The sequence below is a fragment of the Pongo abelii genome, chromosome 14, assembly GCF_028885655.2.
Source record: "Pongo abelii isolate AG06213 chromosome 14, NHGRI_mPonAbe1-v2.0_pri, whole genome shotgun sequence".
Lineage (NCBI taxonomy): Eukaryota > Metazoa > Chordata > Mammalia > Primates > Hominidae > Pongo > Pongo abelii.
This window is the reverse complement of record NC_071999.2, coordinates 29,985,230-30,001,059: the sequence shown is the minus strand read 5'-3', so window position 1 is coordinate 30,001,059 and position 15,830 is coordinate 29,985,230. Positions and strand designations below refer to the sequence as shown.

At 44.0% G+C, this 15,830-nt stretch overlaps 1 long non-coding RNA gene across 1 annotated transcript; it reads right to left on the bottom strand.

Moving 5' to 3' along the window:
* Window positions 1–6,003: 6,003 nt before the first annotated feature.
* On the bottom strand, window positions 6,004–15,396 carry LOC103892196 (uncharacterized). The gene is made up of 3 exons (XR_656419.3): window positions 15,157–15,396; window positions 9,965–10,140; window positions 6,004–7,414 (listed from the first exon to the last, which is right to left on the bottom strand). It is a non-coding gene; the product is annotated as an uncharacterized LOC103892196 (long non-coding RNA).
* Between the last annotated feature and the right edge of the window lie 434 nt (window positions 15,397–15,830).

Genomic DNA, 15,830 nt, shown 5'->3' with positions numbered 1-15,830 from the left:
GCAAGATGAAAGCAATTTATCCAGGAAAACATCCTGCTCTCAGGAGACAAAGGAGAATCAAGATTTGATACAAAGAAGTGACCCACTCATGACTTACTTTGATGGGAACTGTGCAAAGAATGCAAAAGAATCTAATGATTAGAGAAACAGAACAATTTGGTGGCACAAAAGTTTCTGGGTGCTGGAGAGAATCCTGTCTTTGTCATAGCTGGCTGCAGACTTTGGGCCATAAGTTTTCTGACTTGGGGCTTGGAAGGCACCCCTGGAGTTGTGGCTCTCAGAGCTCTGATGGAGGACAGTTTGCCATGCGGGGGGCATGCAGAAGGAATGGCGTTGGTAGAAACCTGGAGGAATGGCATTGGTAGAAACCTGGAAGAACATCTGAAATGAGAGCCCAGCCCTTCGATCCTCGTGGGCCTCCGAGTAGTGGCAGCGGGAAGTTTTCATGAACTAGGAAAGGATGAAAACAAAGGTGTTCTGATTGAACTTCATGCTCCTCGTGTGATGACTTTAGCAACCTGGAGCCCAGGTATAAAGAACTCAGGGCAAGGCGTGGTGGCTCACGCCTGTAATCCCAGCACTTGGGAGGCCGAGGTGGATCACCTGCGGTCAGGAGTTCAAGACCAGCCGGGCCAACATGGCAAAACCCCGTCTCTACTAAAAATACAAAAATTAGCTGGGTGTGGTGGTGCACGCCTGTAATCCCAGCTACTCGGGAGGCTGAGTTAGGAGAATCACTTGAACCTGGGAGGCGGAGGTTGCAGTGATCTGCAGAGATCACACCACTGCTCTCTAGCCTGGGAGAGAGAGATTCCATCTTAAAAACAAACAAACAAACAACAACAACAACAACAACAACAAAACAGGAGGAAAGTAAACCCAGGCCTGGTTATTCTCAGAGCCACATGAAACCACAGCCAGTGACGTGTCCTCCTTACAGGCAGCCTGGGCTTCCTGACCGGCTACTTTCTTCCCATCAGTAAGAGGTTAAACTCAGAGTGATGAAGGCAGATGGGAAACAAGTGAAGTTATTAGCTGCCTACAGTGAAAAGCAATACCTGCCCTGAATCAAAAACAAAAAATGCCCAGAAAGCTCATTAATGCCATAACCAAAGGAACCACTTTGTAACAGGCCCTTCCAGCCAGGACAGGAAAACCAATGGATGCTCGGGCTACCATAGGGGAGAGGTGCTCTTCCTTCAGGATCCAGAGGACAACATGAATGAGATCTGAATCCTGCTGTTTCTTAGCAGCCCTCTCTATAGGGACATGAAGACCAGTTGATGTTGATGGTTTGGGGAAAAGTTGTTTGTGTTGAAGCACATGTTGTGGGATTGGGGAGATTACATTTGGAACAGTGAAAATAAATGTTATAATATTATAATTTCAACATATTATCTTTTAATGTGTTTCCATTTTTAAATGTTTAAAATGTAAATGTATTTTAAAGTGTTATACTTTTCATTTCATTTATGGTAATATTTACTGAATAGAAATTATTAATTTTTATATAATCAGACTTATTAATCTTTTCCTTTCCTCACTATACATTTTTAGTAGACTATTTTTTTAGAGTAGCTTTAGGGTCACAGCAAAATTGAGTTGAAGGTACAGAGACTTCCCATATACCTCCTGCTGACCAACCCCCACCAAACCTCCCCTTACTGTCAACATCCCACAAGAAAATGGTACATTTGTTACCACTGATGAGCCTACAAGGACACATCATTATCCCCTAGAGTCCATAGTTGACATTAGTTCACCCTTGGTATTGAACATTCTATGGGGCTGGACAAATGTACAGTGACATGTATCCACCATTGTAGTACCATACAAAGTAGTTTCACTGTCCTACCAATCCTGGGCTCTACCTATTCATTCCTTCCTCCTCCCATTTTTTTATTTTTTCATAGTTGTGACTGTTCCAGAGTATCATATAGTTGGAAATCACACATTATGCAGCTTTTTCAGATTGGCTTCTTTCACTTAGTAATATGCATTTAAGGTTCCTCCATGTTTTTTCATGGCTTGATAGTTTAGTTCATTTCTTTTTAATCCTGAAAAATATTCCACTGTCTGGAGGGACCACAATTTATTTGTCCATTCACTTCCTGAAGGACACCTTGGTTGCTTCCAAATTTTAGCAGTTATGAATAGAGCTGCCATAAACATTTGTGTGCAAGTTTTTGTATGGACATAAATGTATTGCTTTAATTCATTGGGTAAATACTAAGAACTACAATTGCTGGATTGTATGGTAAGAACATGTTTAGTCTTGTAAGAAACTGTCCAATTGTCTCCCAACCTGGCTGTACCATTTTGCATTCACACGGCAATGAATGAGAGTTCCTGTTGCTCCACATCCTTGTCAGCATTTAGTGTTGTCGGTGTTCTGGATTTTAGCCATTCTAATAAATATGTAGTGGCATCTCACCATTGTTTTAATTTGCATTTCCTTGATGACATATGATGTGGAGTATCTTTTCATATGCCTCTGGAGTAGCTGGGACTACAGGCGTGCATCATCATGCCTGGCCAATTTTTGTATGTTTTTTGTAGAGATGGGGTTTGCCATGTTTCCCAGGCTGGTCTTGAAATCCTGAGCTCAAGTGCTCTGCCCATCTTGGCCTCCCAAAGTCCTGGGATTACAGGTGTGAGCCAACTCACTTGGCCATAAATATTTGTTGACCGAATAAATAAATGAATGTGGTTATCTGTTTGTCAATTAATTCACTCTGGTTTGTATGGATTTTTTAAAGATTACATTTGTTTTCTTTATGAGATTGCACAATTTAAAGGCAGAGATCATGCCTCATATGAACTATGTCCATTCATATATTCATACATTGAACAAGTATTTATTGAGTGGCTACTATATGCTAGTTGGGCACTGTGCAAGTCATAAAGGATACAGACAGATTTGATCCCTATTCCTGTGAAATTTGCAGCTCAGTCAGGAATGCAGACAACTAAATAAGGAATAAAATTAAATAGAGTGCTTATTTTACTAGGAGATCCCTATGTTAATTCTCTAAGATTAACATAGTGCCTGACATACAATTGTTTTTGAGTCAAATAGTTCTTCAATATGAGCTGTACTGATATTGATGTCATATGACTACTGAGAGATTATAAAGAAATTAATTTCATGCTTGTTTTCACAATTGTTCCCAGTTCAACCTCAAAATTAAAACGGAAGTAAAAATGTTATTCTAGTGACACACTTAAACCAAGGTAATATAAATCTTAAATCAGCTTAAGTAGTAATAAGAGTCAAGCATCTGTTGTCTCCAGAAGACATTGTTATGTGTTAACTGCCCAAGAACAAGCACTTGTTCTCAGCTCAGCAAATGACTCTGCCCACGGTGAAGTACTATGTCTCTCTTTGAACTCCAACCCAGTTCATCTCTCCAAGCTCAACTGCGTTCTCCTCTTCTCTGCCTAGAATCTCCCTTGTTGTGGATTTCAGACCTTGAGTGTACAGCTCCCCATCTGGACTCTCGTGAAGGTCGTGGTAAACAACACACAGAGCATCTCTTTGTCATGGGCTCAGCTGACACGTCTCCCTCCCTCACTACTTCCCCGCCAGCCTCTAGCAGCACATCTGCGGTGGACAATGAGTCTCATTTCACATTTTGGCTCTGCGGTAGGCATCATCATGGGGACAGAATACACACCACAGGATAATAAACAAGGGACTGTTCAAGAACAAATATCAAAATAAAGACAAAAGGAAAGAGGAGCTGTTTGTCTCTCTGTTATTCCAGTTTCCCAGCATTTCTTCACAGGTCATGAAAACCTCCAGTTCCATCCACCGTAATGTTTTCCACCTTCAAAGGCTTCTCTGAAGAGAGACTGTAGTGTTTGTCTTGGGATAAAATTTGCTTTCTCCGGCATGTCTGTCCTGTTGCGCTTTACCCAATGGCCCGGGCAAGAGACAGCAGCGTATAGGGAGGACATTGCTGCTGGGGTCACCAGCAGGAGGAGCCCAGAGTGGCAGGGGAGGCTGGAGTGGGGTCCAAGCAGAGCCGTGGCCCCTGCTGCCTGCGGTTGGGGGAGTCAAGTGTTGTGGGGTGACACTTGGGAGTCAAGTGTTACGGGAGGGTGGTGGGGAGTCCAGCAAGAGAGAGAAGGGAGAAGAGTCAAAGGGTGCTCCCGGGGGGTCCTCCCAAAGCACTGCCTCTCATGTGCGGCTCTCTTCTCCTCCCCACCCACAGGGCTTCTGGAAGGTCTCCTGCAGAGCCTACCTTTCCCTGAGTTGGTCCTTATTCACCTTATTCACCTAAGTCTTAGGGACTCAGAGCTCAAGGTATGCATCTTGAGCATGTTACTGAACCATGTAACTCATTCTGCCTCCATGTTCATGGGGTACACACAGAAAGGTCCACAAAAGCCATGTGTTTGCTCAGACAGAGGCCCCACAAACAGGGCTCTGTGTGCTGTATTTTCTTTCTTCCTTTGTTTAGAGACAGAGTCTCACTCAAGTGACCCTCCTGCCTCAGCCTCCCAAAGCACCGATATTACAGGTGTGAGCCACCATGCCTGGGTCTGTGTACTGTATCTTCTTTTCCACATACACAGTAATACTATTTACTTTTTAATTAGTAGAATAACCAACTCCTCCCGGTTTGCCAAGAACTTTCCTGATTTTGAAGCTGAAAGTCCCATATCTTGGGAAATCCCTCTGTTTCAGCAAATTGAGATGGTTGGTCACGTCTTATCAAGGAAATTTGTAAATTACAAATTTACTATCAAGAAAATTTGTAAAATGTCCATATGTCCTCTTTAAGTAGGGTCTGTATTTTGCTGATTTTTGTGTCCCCTGGCTGGAGCAGCCAGCCTTGGGCATGATAAATTGGTGTTCACCATTCACTTGAGAAGTTACTCCTCTCCGCTGGTAGAGGTGGAGTGTGCTGACTGTCCATGCACTCTCGGTGGTCGCTCTGAAATGAAAACCTTGCATTTAGTACTTAGCTGAGCTAGAGGTAAAGTGGGAGGCTGTAGGACAGAGATTTCTCCTGCATAAAAGAATCTGAGGGCCAGGTGCGGTGGCTCACGCCTGTAATCCCAGCACTTTGAGAGGCCAAAGCCAGCGAATCACCTGAGGTCAGGAGTTCAAGACCAGCCTGGCCAACATGGTGAAACCCCATCTCTACTAAAATCACAAAAAACTGCCGGGTATGGTGGTGCATGCCTGTAACCCAGCTACTCGGGAGGGTGAGGCATGAGAATTGTTTGAACCTGGGGGGCAGAGGTTGCAGTGAGCAGAGATTGAGCACAACCTCCAGGCTGGGCGACAGAGTGAGACTCCGTCAAAAAAAAAAAAAAAAAAAAAAGTAGCCTAATAGTTGGATTAATACGTAAAAGATTTGGTAAATAAATCAATAAACTCCAAAGGGGGTAAGAGTGACTTCATTTCAGTTATTTGAAAAGGAGGTAGAAATATTTAATAAGGAACACTCTTGATGGGAAGAAAAATGGAAGGATTAAACAGAATGACCCTTTAGCTTCTGGATTTTATAGGCTTTTCCAACATTATGAAGATGTATGTGTCTCAGGGAAATAACATGATATAGTTTGAAGGCTAACCAGTGAATTTTCCTCATTTGTAGAATGCGAGGCTAAAGGAGGGAGACAAGACTCGCTCTGCACTTCCCCAGCCTCACCCTCTTTAGGCGACATCTGTGTGGTAGCATTTATTATTCATGAGTGTTCTTTAAAGCAAGAAAAATTTGAGGATCAAATAGGATCTTTCAAGGGTAGGAACTATTGGGCATGACTTGTTTATGGCAGTCAGTAAAGGACAGTGAAATAGAAGTGTGATTGATTGTAAAAGCACTACAATTTTGCTTCATTTTAAACATTGCATTTGGCTAAGGAAAATCAGTTCCTTTCCCAAGCTTTTAAAAAAGGATATAAAGATGTCGCCTGGCTTACATATCACCAAAAAAAAAAAAAAAGAAAAAAAGAAAAACAAAAAGCAACCAGAACACATTATTTTTTCTGAGCACACATATGCCACAAAGTCACAATTATCTATTTATTCTGGGATTAGACATAGGGCTGCACCAAGAACAGATTAAAATGCTCTGACTTCATTAGTTTAATTAGGGAGTTCCAAATTAGATTTCTGCAGCTAAATTCTTTGGCCATGCAGGGTGAGCAGCTGTTGCCCAGACACTGGCCTCAAAGGTAGAGCTCCCAACACCACGGTCTGCAGAGCGCTTGCTCCTCCCAGGCTGGCCTCAGTTAGCCACCATCGGGGAAGCCCATGGGGCCACATCCTGCAGTCCCAGCTTGCAGGACCTAGAGAGCCACTTCAAACATTATTTCCAAGAGAGACCCCATTGACCTCTTCTGTTATTGTTCAGACATATGTTAAGCTCTGCAGCAGGACTGGCTAGATCATACACAGTGCCCAGTGAAAATAAAAATTCAGGGCTCCTTGTTCAAAAAGTATTAAGAATTTCAAAACTCACCAGCAGGGCATTAGCCCAGCATGGGCCTGGTGCAACTGATGCCACATGCCATGAAGCTGCCCTGCTTTGCAGTCTGAATCATGCATATGAGCTGAGCTGGGGTTCTTTCTCTCCGTCCCTCTCTCCTCTCAGGTTCTACCATACTCTTCTACACAGGAAGCCAGGCTGAGGTCAAGAGTCATTGTGTTCTGTACACAATGCATACATGGTGGATTATTTACCAGGTGAGGGCCTCTTTATTTGTACATCATGATATAATCCCTAAAAGCTGCTGTTCATGAAAGGAAATGTGCTATTCCTGACTAAAGAATACCAAAATGTCCTCCAGCCTAAGATTCAAATATTGTTGAATGTCTTTGAGATCCTCAGCCAGGAAGACAAATGCTATTTATAGAGATCTGAAAGATTCACAATGCAGAACTATGGTCTGATTTAAAAAAAAAAAAAAAAAAAAAAAAAACCTAAAATGAACAAGCTCTAATTGTACAACAGAGATTTTGTAAAAGATCTTTCTCAGCAACAGTATTCTGTTACTTGGGCATCATAATGTCCAGAAAAATACAGACAAGCAAGCTGGAGGTCATTTGGAACATTAGCAAGCCAGCTACGATGTCAGGGTGGCAAACAAGTTCCAAACAAATTAAAGGTCTACAGAGCAGAGCTAACAACCAACCTGTTGGTCACTCCCCTGCTTAACCTTCTCCTTCTTGACCCTTAGCTGTGGGTTTTCTACAAGATGATTCCTTTACCCCCTTTCCTTTCCTCCTCTCTGGTTCTTCATTATTTTTTCTCATCAACTGCATGCACTCCCATTGCTTTGACTGCTGCCTCTAAGGAGAAAGCTCAGAGAATTATTCCAGTCTGGTTTTCCCCAGTGTTAGCTATGCATCTGCATGTGCATGCTGGCCACCTTGACCTTCCTGTGCCAGATGTACCTGAAATTCAATTGGAGAGAAATGAACAGCAACTCCCAACTCCCCTAGTCATTAAACTTCAGCATCCTTTAGTTCTCTTTTCTCTCCTCTGTTCACCCTTCACGTTCAGCCAGGTAATTACAATGTGGCTGTATGCCCACAATGTTTCTAGAATCTACTCTTTCTTCCTGTCTAGCAGCAGATGGGCGACTGAACTCCATGCTCATGTCCTGGTTTGCCACCTGTAATCTGCCTGCCTACAGACAATGATAAACTCCCTCCTGTCCCAAAACTTCAATATTTCCCTCTGCCCACAGAATAAACCCTTTAATTTAGCATTTACAGCCTTCCTTAAACTAATCTTAATCTACCTTCAAGCTTCCCCTCCCAAAAACTACTCCTTTGTGAATCGTACCCTCCAGCTCGAATCAGCATTCACACCTTTTGAGGACACTGCACGCTTCCCTATCCCCAGCCATTCCTGTCCTGCCCCATAGGCCTCTGCTATGTTAGGAAGGCCTCCTTTCCACATTTTCTCACCCACATCAGGGAAGCACCCCTGGTTACCCCTGTCAGGAGTCATTGTCCTCGTTTAGAGGGTCTGAATCCCACTGAATTGTGCCTTTCGAATGGCACTTGTTCCACCTAGTCATAGGCAAAATTTCTGTCTTAGATTCTGTAAGCTACTTGAGAGGATAGGGCTTGTATCTTATTTTGCTTTCCTGAGCTCAGTAAATAACTTTGAATATGATTGACTAGATGCAGATGTAGTTATCACAGCTGTCACATCCAACTATATAAGTGGCTCTATCAACATCGTGTTTAATGTTGACATCATGTTTAATGTCACTGACAATGAGGTCTGAGAATGTGGTCTGTTAACACATGTCACCACCACCACCTCTTGCTGTCTCTGTTGCTACCACCTTAGCCCAGACCACCAGGAACCTTCCTAATTGGCCTCCCCATGCCACCTTGCCCCTAGATCCAATCTCCACATGGCAGCCAGGTGAGATTCTTAAAACGTAAGCCAGTTCTCACCAGCCCATGTTTAGAACCTTCTAGAATTTCTGTAGAGAAAAGGCTCAGAGTCCTAACCTCATAAGAAAAGATAACTAGAAGAATTGTTTCAATGCTGTATTTGTACACCAAATGCACAATGTCATTATACATTTAGAGGGTATAAAATCATGGCTGCTTTGGGATGCTGGTGGAGAAGCTCAAGTATTTCCCAAACCACCTAAGCTGCTGGTACCTGGGTTCCAGCTGGAGCGTGTTCATGTGGGAAGAATCAGAAAGGAGATGGGGATCCCTGCATGTCTGGGTCCTGCTTTGGTTTGGAATCTACTAGACAGCCAGTTCTTTCTCTCACGCCCTCTTCCACCCTAGCCACTAATCCCTTCCACACTCTCCGGTCCTGCCTTCTCCCCACTTCCCCGCAGGGCAGGCTGCAGGTCTAAATGGAGCCATGGCCCTTTCCTTCCAGGAGAACTTTCCTGTCTCTGTAAGGACAGATAATTCTTGCCTGGTTTCCTCGGGCTTCGTTCCTGCCTGAGAGCAGAGAGTGGGAGACACGGAAACATGCACTGGGGTGTCTGTTGTCTCCAGCCATCTGTGTATGAAGTGAGAGGACCAGAGGCTTGTACTCAATGTGAATACAATGCTTCACAAGGGCATGAGAAAAATTCTGTTTAGTTAGAATGACAAACATCATTTTCACAGGTGTGAGAAGAAATTGTCAGTATACAGGTCAGGCGCCATGGCTCACACCTGTAATCCCAGCACTTTGGGAGGCCGAGGCAGGCCAATCACCTGAGGTCAAGAGTTTGAGACCAGCATGGCCAACATGGCAAAACCCCGTCTCTACTAAAAATACAAAAAGTAACTGGGTGTGGTGGCAGGCGCCTGTAATCCCAGCTACTCGGGAGGCTGAGGCAGGAGAACTGCTTGAACTCGGGAGGTGGAGGTTGCAGTGAGACGAGATTGCACCATTGCACTCCAGTCTGGGCAACAGAGAAAGACCCAGTAAAAAAAAAAAAAAGAAAAAAAGAAAGAGAGAGACAGAAGGAAAAGAGGGGGCCGGGTGCGGTGGCTCACACCTGTAGTCCCAGCACTTTGGGAGTCCGAGGCGGGCGGATCATGAGGTCAGGAGATTGAGACCATCCTGGCTAACACAATGAAACCCCACCTCTACTAAAAATACAAAAAAATAAAAAATTAGTCGGGCGTGATGGTGGGCACCTGTAGTCCCAGTTACTCGGGAGGCTGAGGCAGGAGAATGGTGTGAACCCGGGAGGTGTAGCTTGCAGTGAGCCAAGATTGTGTCACTGCACTCCAGCCTGGGCGACAGATCAAGACTCTGTCCAAAAAAAAAAAAGAAAGAAAGAAAGGGAGGGAGGGAGGGAGGAAGGGAGGAAGGAAGGAAGGAAGGAAGGAATTGCAATGAAAGAATAGTGTCGCGTGGACCACCTACAAGAAACTTCTTGCACATTACTAACAGGGAGTTATTCTGTTGCTTCATGTTGTTGGAGGGAGGAAGGGAAGAAAGACGCTTATTCAAGTACAACCCACCTGCAAGCCCCTTGTCTGTTCTCAGAAGAGCTGTGAATAGCTGTTGTGCTTCTGAGACCTTGGAAAGATGTGTGCGTGACCGCATGTCTATGAAATTTCAGAGATACTGCTTCAGATGGAAATATTAGGAGCCCTTCCCGGTCCTCATGAATTCACATGTGTCAGCTGCAGAAAGGCTGCAGTGGGGTGATGGTTTCGGATTGATTAGTCAGAAGCTAAATGTTTAACGGAGGTAGCAAGATGAGCACTTTCTGTGGGTAGCCCCCCGAGTTTTGCTAGTCTGCCAAAAGGGGAACCATCTGTATTGGAAAGTGTGGTTCACGGCGCAGGTCGTTGCTGAAGGTGAGTTAGGAATCTTTAGGGCGGCCCGAAACCAGCATGTGCACCCGGTGCACACTCGCAGGCCACAGGGTCCTCACCCACCCTCCTGGTGCCTTCTGTGCCCTTATAGAAATCCTGCCGGCATGTCACGGAGGCAGTCTACCAACAGGACGAGGAGAAGTCAGAACACCGAGATCTGCCTTTTACAAACGTTTGAGCTGTCCAGCTTCCACTTTGAGGTGGTAGTTACCAGCGCAGGGTAGGGAGGCAGGAGCACCCACTGGCAGGTGCGCCGCCTGCGCCTGGAGGGAAAAAGAAACCACAGCTGTCTTTCCCACACTGGCTGCTCCCTGCTTTTTGATTTTTTTTAATTTTTCCGAACAGTAAAATTTCCATTTTCCCAGGCACCTGGGCTCCAAATATGCGTTATCTTTGCGTTATCTCTGAAGACTTGGTAAAGACAGTGAATTCATATAGAAGAATACAAATCACCCAGCGTCCTAATCCAGAGCTGGCCACTGCTAATGTTGATTAAATTTCCCTTGATGCATATTGTTTTACATGGTTGACACTATCCTGGGTGTAGTTTCAAGATTGTGTGTTGCTTAGCTCCGAAGGGAGTGGGGAGAAATGTTATCATAAGCATTTTCCCATGTCATGAAAAAATTCTTCATACAATAATGCGAGGGGAAATGTATATTATTAGCAACTGATATGAGAATTCCTTTTAGGGGAAAACTTGCCTTTTTAAAGAAAAAAAGCTCTGAGGAGGAGCGTGGGGAATCATTTGTCAGTTGCTCCAGGGAGTAAAGGAAGCAAGAGTGAGTGAGAGACAGAGCCGGACTGCGCAATCCCAGCCCTGTCCAGGAGCCGCACAACCATGGTCAATCACCCAAATCATGAAATACTCGAGGGAAATAGGAGCTGAATTAAAGCAGCCCTGGGCAGGGCACAGCCAGAAAAAAGCACTTGAAAAGAAGCTCTTGGTAATCTACAAAGTTAATGGGAAAGATCTGCATTTCATAAATTATGGAAGGGAGAATCAGGGCATATTAATCAGACATCTGAGAGACTACAGGGAAGGCCCCTCTGGTCCCTCAGCTGGCATCAGGTTGATGTTCACAAAGTCTTGGTGGTTGCTCTGTGTTCCATTAAACAGCAGTATCATTTAACTAACACTTTGAATAAGTTTATGTTCAGATTATTTACTTGAACTTTGAAATCACAAGGTTGAAAGGCACAAGCATTTTAAATTAATACCTGGTCATTTTGAAGAATGTCTATGAATTTCCAGATCTACAGGCAGTGGTATGAGAGCCATTTCTCTGCATCCTCGCCATCACCTACCTGCTATTTAGAATCTACTCCATACGCCACTGCCTCCATGAAGCCTTTTGTGACCTGCCCAAGTGTAAATAATGTGTCTTATAAATCCTATAATGTCTCATGTTCCCTGCACCCAGGCAGTGAGTGATTCTATTTTGTTTCATATTCTGACTATTAGCATGTATACCTCCTCCTTGAGCTATGCTGTAAGCAGCTTGAAGGTAGACTCTTGAGGCTTTCTTTTGCTTATTGTAAAATAAATAGTGAAGGGGAGCAGAAGCCCATGTTTCTTAAAGAGTGGGCAGCCCTTGCTGCTCTGATTTCATGTCTCCTTACCCAGATTCATAAAAGGATCAGGTTCTAAGATCCTGCTGTTGTAACTGATTTGGTGCCTGCATCACTGAGGTTATCTCTGGAGAACTCTGGAGAACAGAAAGCTGCAAATGGGTGAACAGTGTTGAGGCAGAAAGGGCATGAGGTGGGGTGAGATTCCAGCATGGAGTGTTAAAGAAATTATTTGAGAAGGGAAGTTGTGATTGCCAGGAGTCAGCAGGGCCTCGGTAAGAACATCCTGGCCAGACACAGTGGCTCACGTCTGTAATCCCAACATTTTGGGAGGCTGAGGCAGGAGGATGACTTGAGCCCAGGAGTTTGAGGTCAGCCTGGGCAACATAGCAATACTCTGTCTGTACAAAAACACAAATTAAAAAATTAGCTAGGCATCGTATTGCATGCCTATAGTCCCTGCTACCCGGGAAGCTGAGGCAGGAGGATCACTTGAGTTCAGGAGTTGAAGGCTGCAGTGAACTATGATCTTGCCATTGCACTTCAGCCTGGGTGACAGAGTGAGACCCTGTCTCTAAAACAAACCAAGACACATCCAGACTGACCTAATTTCTTTTGCTGCCAAGATCATGGGTGAGCACAGTGCTGGTGATGGTTCTTTTGGCTCCTGAGTCAAGAAGTAAAAATGTGTGCCCAGAAAAGTTGGTGGATCCAGAATTGTCTGAACAACTCTGCCTTATCAGTTTGCATAGGTTGCAGATCAGTGTCTGGATTTTAATACGGAGAGAGGTTTTCCATGATGTTCCTCAGAGCCCCTTCTTGTATCTGAACAGGCCAATAGTTTTATCGAAGACTTCGAAGAAGTTGTGGAAGGAGGAGGTAAGTCATGAGTCAAATGCAGGTTTGACTGAAAGCTGAGTGGACCATGACTGTAGTGGAAGACAAAATCAATGAGTAAGACTGCTAGGCCAAATTTCATAAAATATAATTTAACTTTGGTCTTTCAAAGCAATTGCACAATTACAGGGTGGGGGGGCATCAGAGTTTCAAGTAACAGAATTTCTATATGTTGGTCAAGAATTCCTGTTGATTCAGTCTCCATATTTAAAGACAGGAGATGATGGGCCTTCTGTTCTCACCAGGCCAGACATACCTTGGAGTATGACATTTTGTTCTGCAATACATCAGAAGAGAGGGACAGTACCATTCCACATTTTATAAGAAACACTTGAAGAAAGAAGAAGCTTGAAGAGCAGGAGAGTTGGAGATATTTGATAGCTAGTTTCAAATACCTAGAGAGATGTCATTTTGTGTATGCATGAATTAGTTTTCCAGAGGGGCAGTATGGTGTTGAATTTTCTGGTTCTTGGAGTTTCTGCACATGGATGCAATAATATATGCCATCTGACATGCTCTTTTTTGTTCTCCAATAAAGAGGCAGAACTTAAACTTAATTACCCTCTGCTTGAATCTGGTCTGGCTCTGGGACTTATTTTGACTGACAGAATAAATATGTGAATGTAATGTGTATAACATCTGAGGCTAGGTCTGAACAGATATGCAGTATTCACCTTTTCTGATTAAAATGCTTGCTTTTGGGGTCCAACTGTCAAGAAAAGAAGCCCAAGCTAGTTCTTTGGTGTGAGCCACATGGAACCTCCCAACTGTCCTTGCCAGATGTGTGAGTGACACCATCTTGGACATCCTGGTCCTAGTGGCCATCATACTGCAATCCATGAAAGACCTCAGTTGACGCCGTGTGGAGCAGAAGATTCACCCAGCTTAGCCCTGCCAAAATATCTTACCCACAGAATTGTGAGCAAATAAAATGATTACCATTTAAACCCATTAAGTTTTGGATAGTATGTTACTCAGTAGTAGACAATCAAAACAGTGATTAAGAAGATATATTATGAGGCTGGGTGCAATGGCTCACACCTGTAACCTCAGCACTTTGGGAGGCTGAGGAGTGCAGATCACTTGAGGCCAGGAGTTCAAGACCAGCTTGGCCAATATGGTGAAACCCCATCTCTATTAAAAATTAAAAAATTAGCCAGGTGTGGTGACATGCATCTGTAATCCCAGCTATTCAGGAGGCTGAGGCATGAGAATCACTTGAACCTGGGAGGCAGAGGCTACAGTGAGCTGAGATCACACCACTGCACTCCAGCCGGGGCGACAGAGTGAGATACCATCTCAAAAAAAAAAGAAAAGAAAAGATATTTATGGAGGCAGATACCTCCATACTTACGGAGGCAGAGTGCTTTGCCACTCACTAGTTACTGATCTTGAGAAAATCATTTAATTTCTTTGTGCCTGTTGCCTGATCTGTAAAATGGGAGATCCCACCTCATGTGACGACTGTAGGGTTAAATGACTGAATGCATGAAAATCACCTGAAACTGCATCTGGCCCATAAGAGTTGCTCAATACAAGAGTATAACTAGAGCTAAGGGAAGAAGCTGTGAAGATTTAAAAAAAATCAGCTCTAAAAAGAAATCTCTAGTGGGATTGTCAGGACATGGAGTAAACTGCCTCTGTATGCAGTGAAGTGCTTTCCCTGGAAGCATTCCAATCATGAATGGCTGGCTGCTTATACAATTTTGGGACTGAGGACCCTGCTGACCTTGAGATTCTATGTTTCCGTGGTGCTGGGGATGAGGTAGGAGCTCTATGTGCTCAATAGGCTTTTCTCCAATTGACTTAAGTTAGATATATAAGAAAGAAGTATTCACCCAGCTAAATCATGACAATTTCAAGATTACCCAACATATTTTATTTGGCATAATGTTTTCTCATCAACCATTAATGTTCCTGAACACATCCTTTATCTGTAAGATAAAGGACTTGAAGCAGAACTAAGTGGCTTATTAATTATTGAATGGACTGCTTATAGTACCTTCCTGCCTGCGAATTCAAGGCTGGAACATGAGGCAAAGTCACTCAGCCTCCCTGCCCAGAGAGGGATTGTCCCAACCTCCCCAATGCAGGGCGAAAATGCACAAAGACACAGATCTCACTTCACTCCTGCAGCTTCTGAGAACACTTAACAGAAAACAGCCCCAATGCAGCCCCTGAAATGCAGAGGTTCAAGAAAGGAGAGGTACCAATTTCTTCAATAGTTAACAAAGGAATAGGGAGGTCTGAAATGGAAACCTTTCTGTCTGTGACAGTCTCATAAACTGTCCCCAGACTGTTCCCAAGGGCCCTGGGCAATAACAACCCAAAAATCACTTGTAATTCAGCTGAATATTTCTTACCAGGTCAGTCTAGGGCAGGGCTCCAGATAGGGACAGAGACTTAGGAGAGCAGTGCTTCTGGGCCAGACAGGGGTGGGGCCCCAGCTTTGCTTCCTGTGCTATTCAGTTTCTCCACACTCGGACATCAAAGACAGTGATCTTCAGACTCTAAATGAGGGCAGACTGACTCAAGAAACAGGGACAGGTGGTTACTTTGCTACTCACTCCGAAACCCCACATGGGGTATTTTAATAGTGTTCTCCATCTGTCCAACCTCAGGGGTTAATCCCTTCCTAATCTGAGCTGTAATAATTGGGTAATCAGACAAGACACTCCAAAAAGCCCAGGCCATAGTTTTGCTGTTCTTTTTGGCTAGACTTTTATTAGAGTGAAGTATAGCTGACCTAGAAATTTCCTGTTTCAGCTTCAGTCTTCCACTAAACAAAAGCAGACACTGCTAAGAAGGATGCATGTTTAGAAAACACAGCCCTCCTTCTTGGGGGGAATTTCAGTCACTGCTCACTGAACATACAGGAAGGAGAGCTGCTATGTACAAATCACATGATCCCACTTTTTGCTGCAAACTGAAAAAAAAAAAAAAAGGAAAGAAAAGAAAAAGCCCCCAAAGGCCCATAGTTAGCCTGGGCTAATGAGCTCACTGGTGTGAGTCCAGGAAACATCCCAGAATGAATACA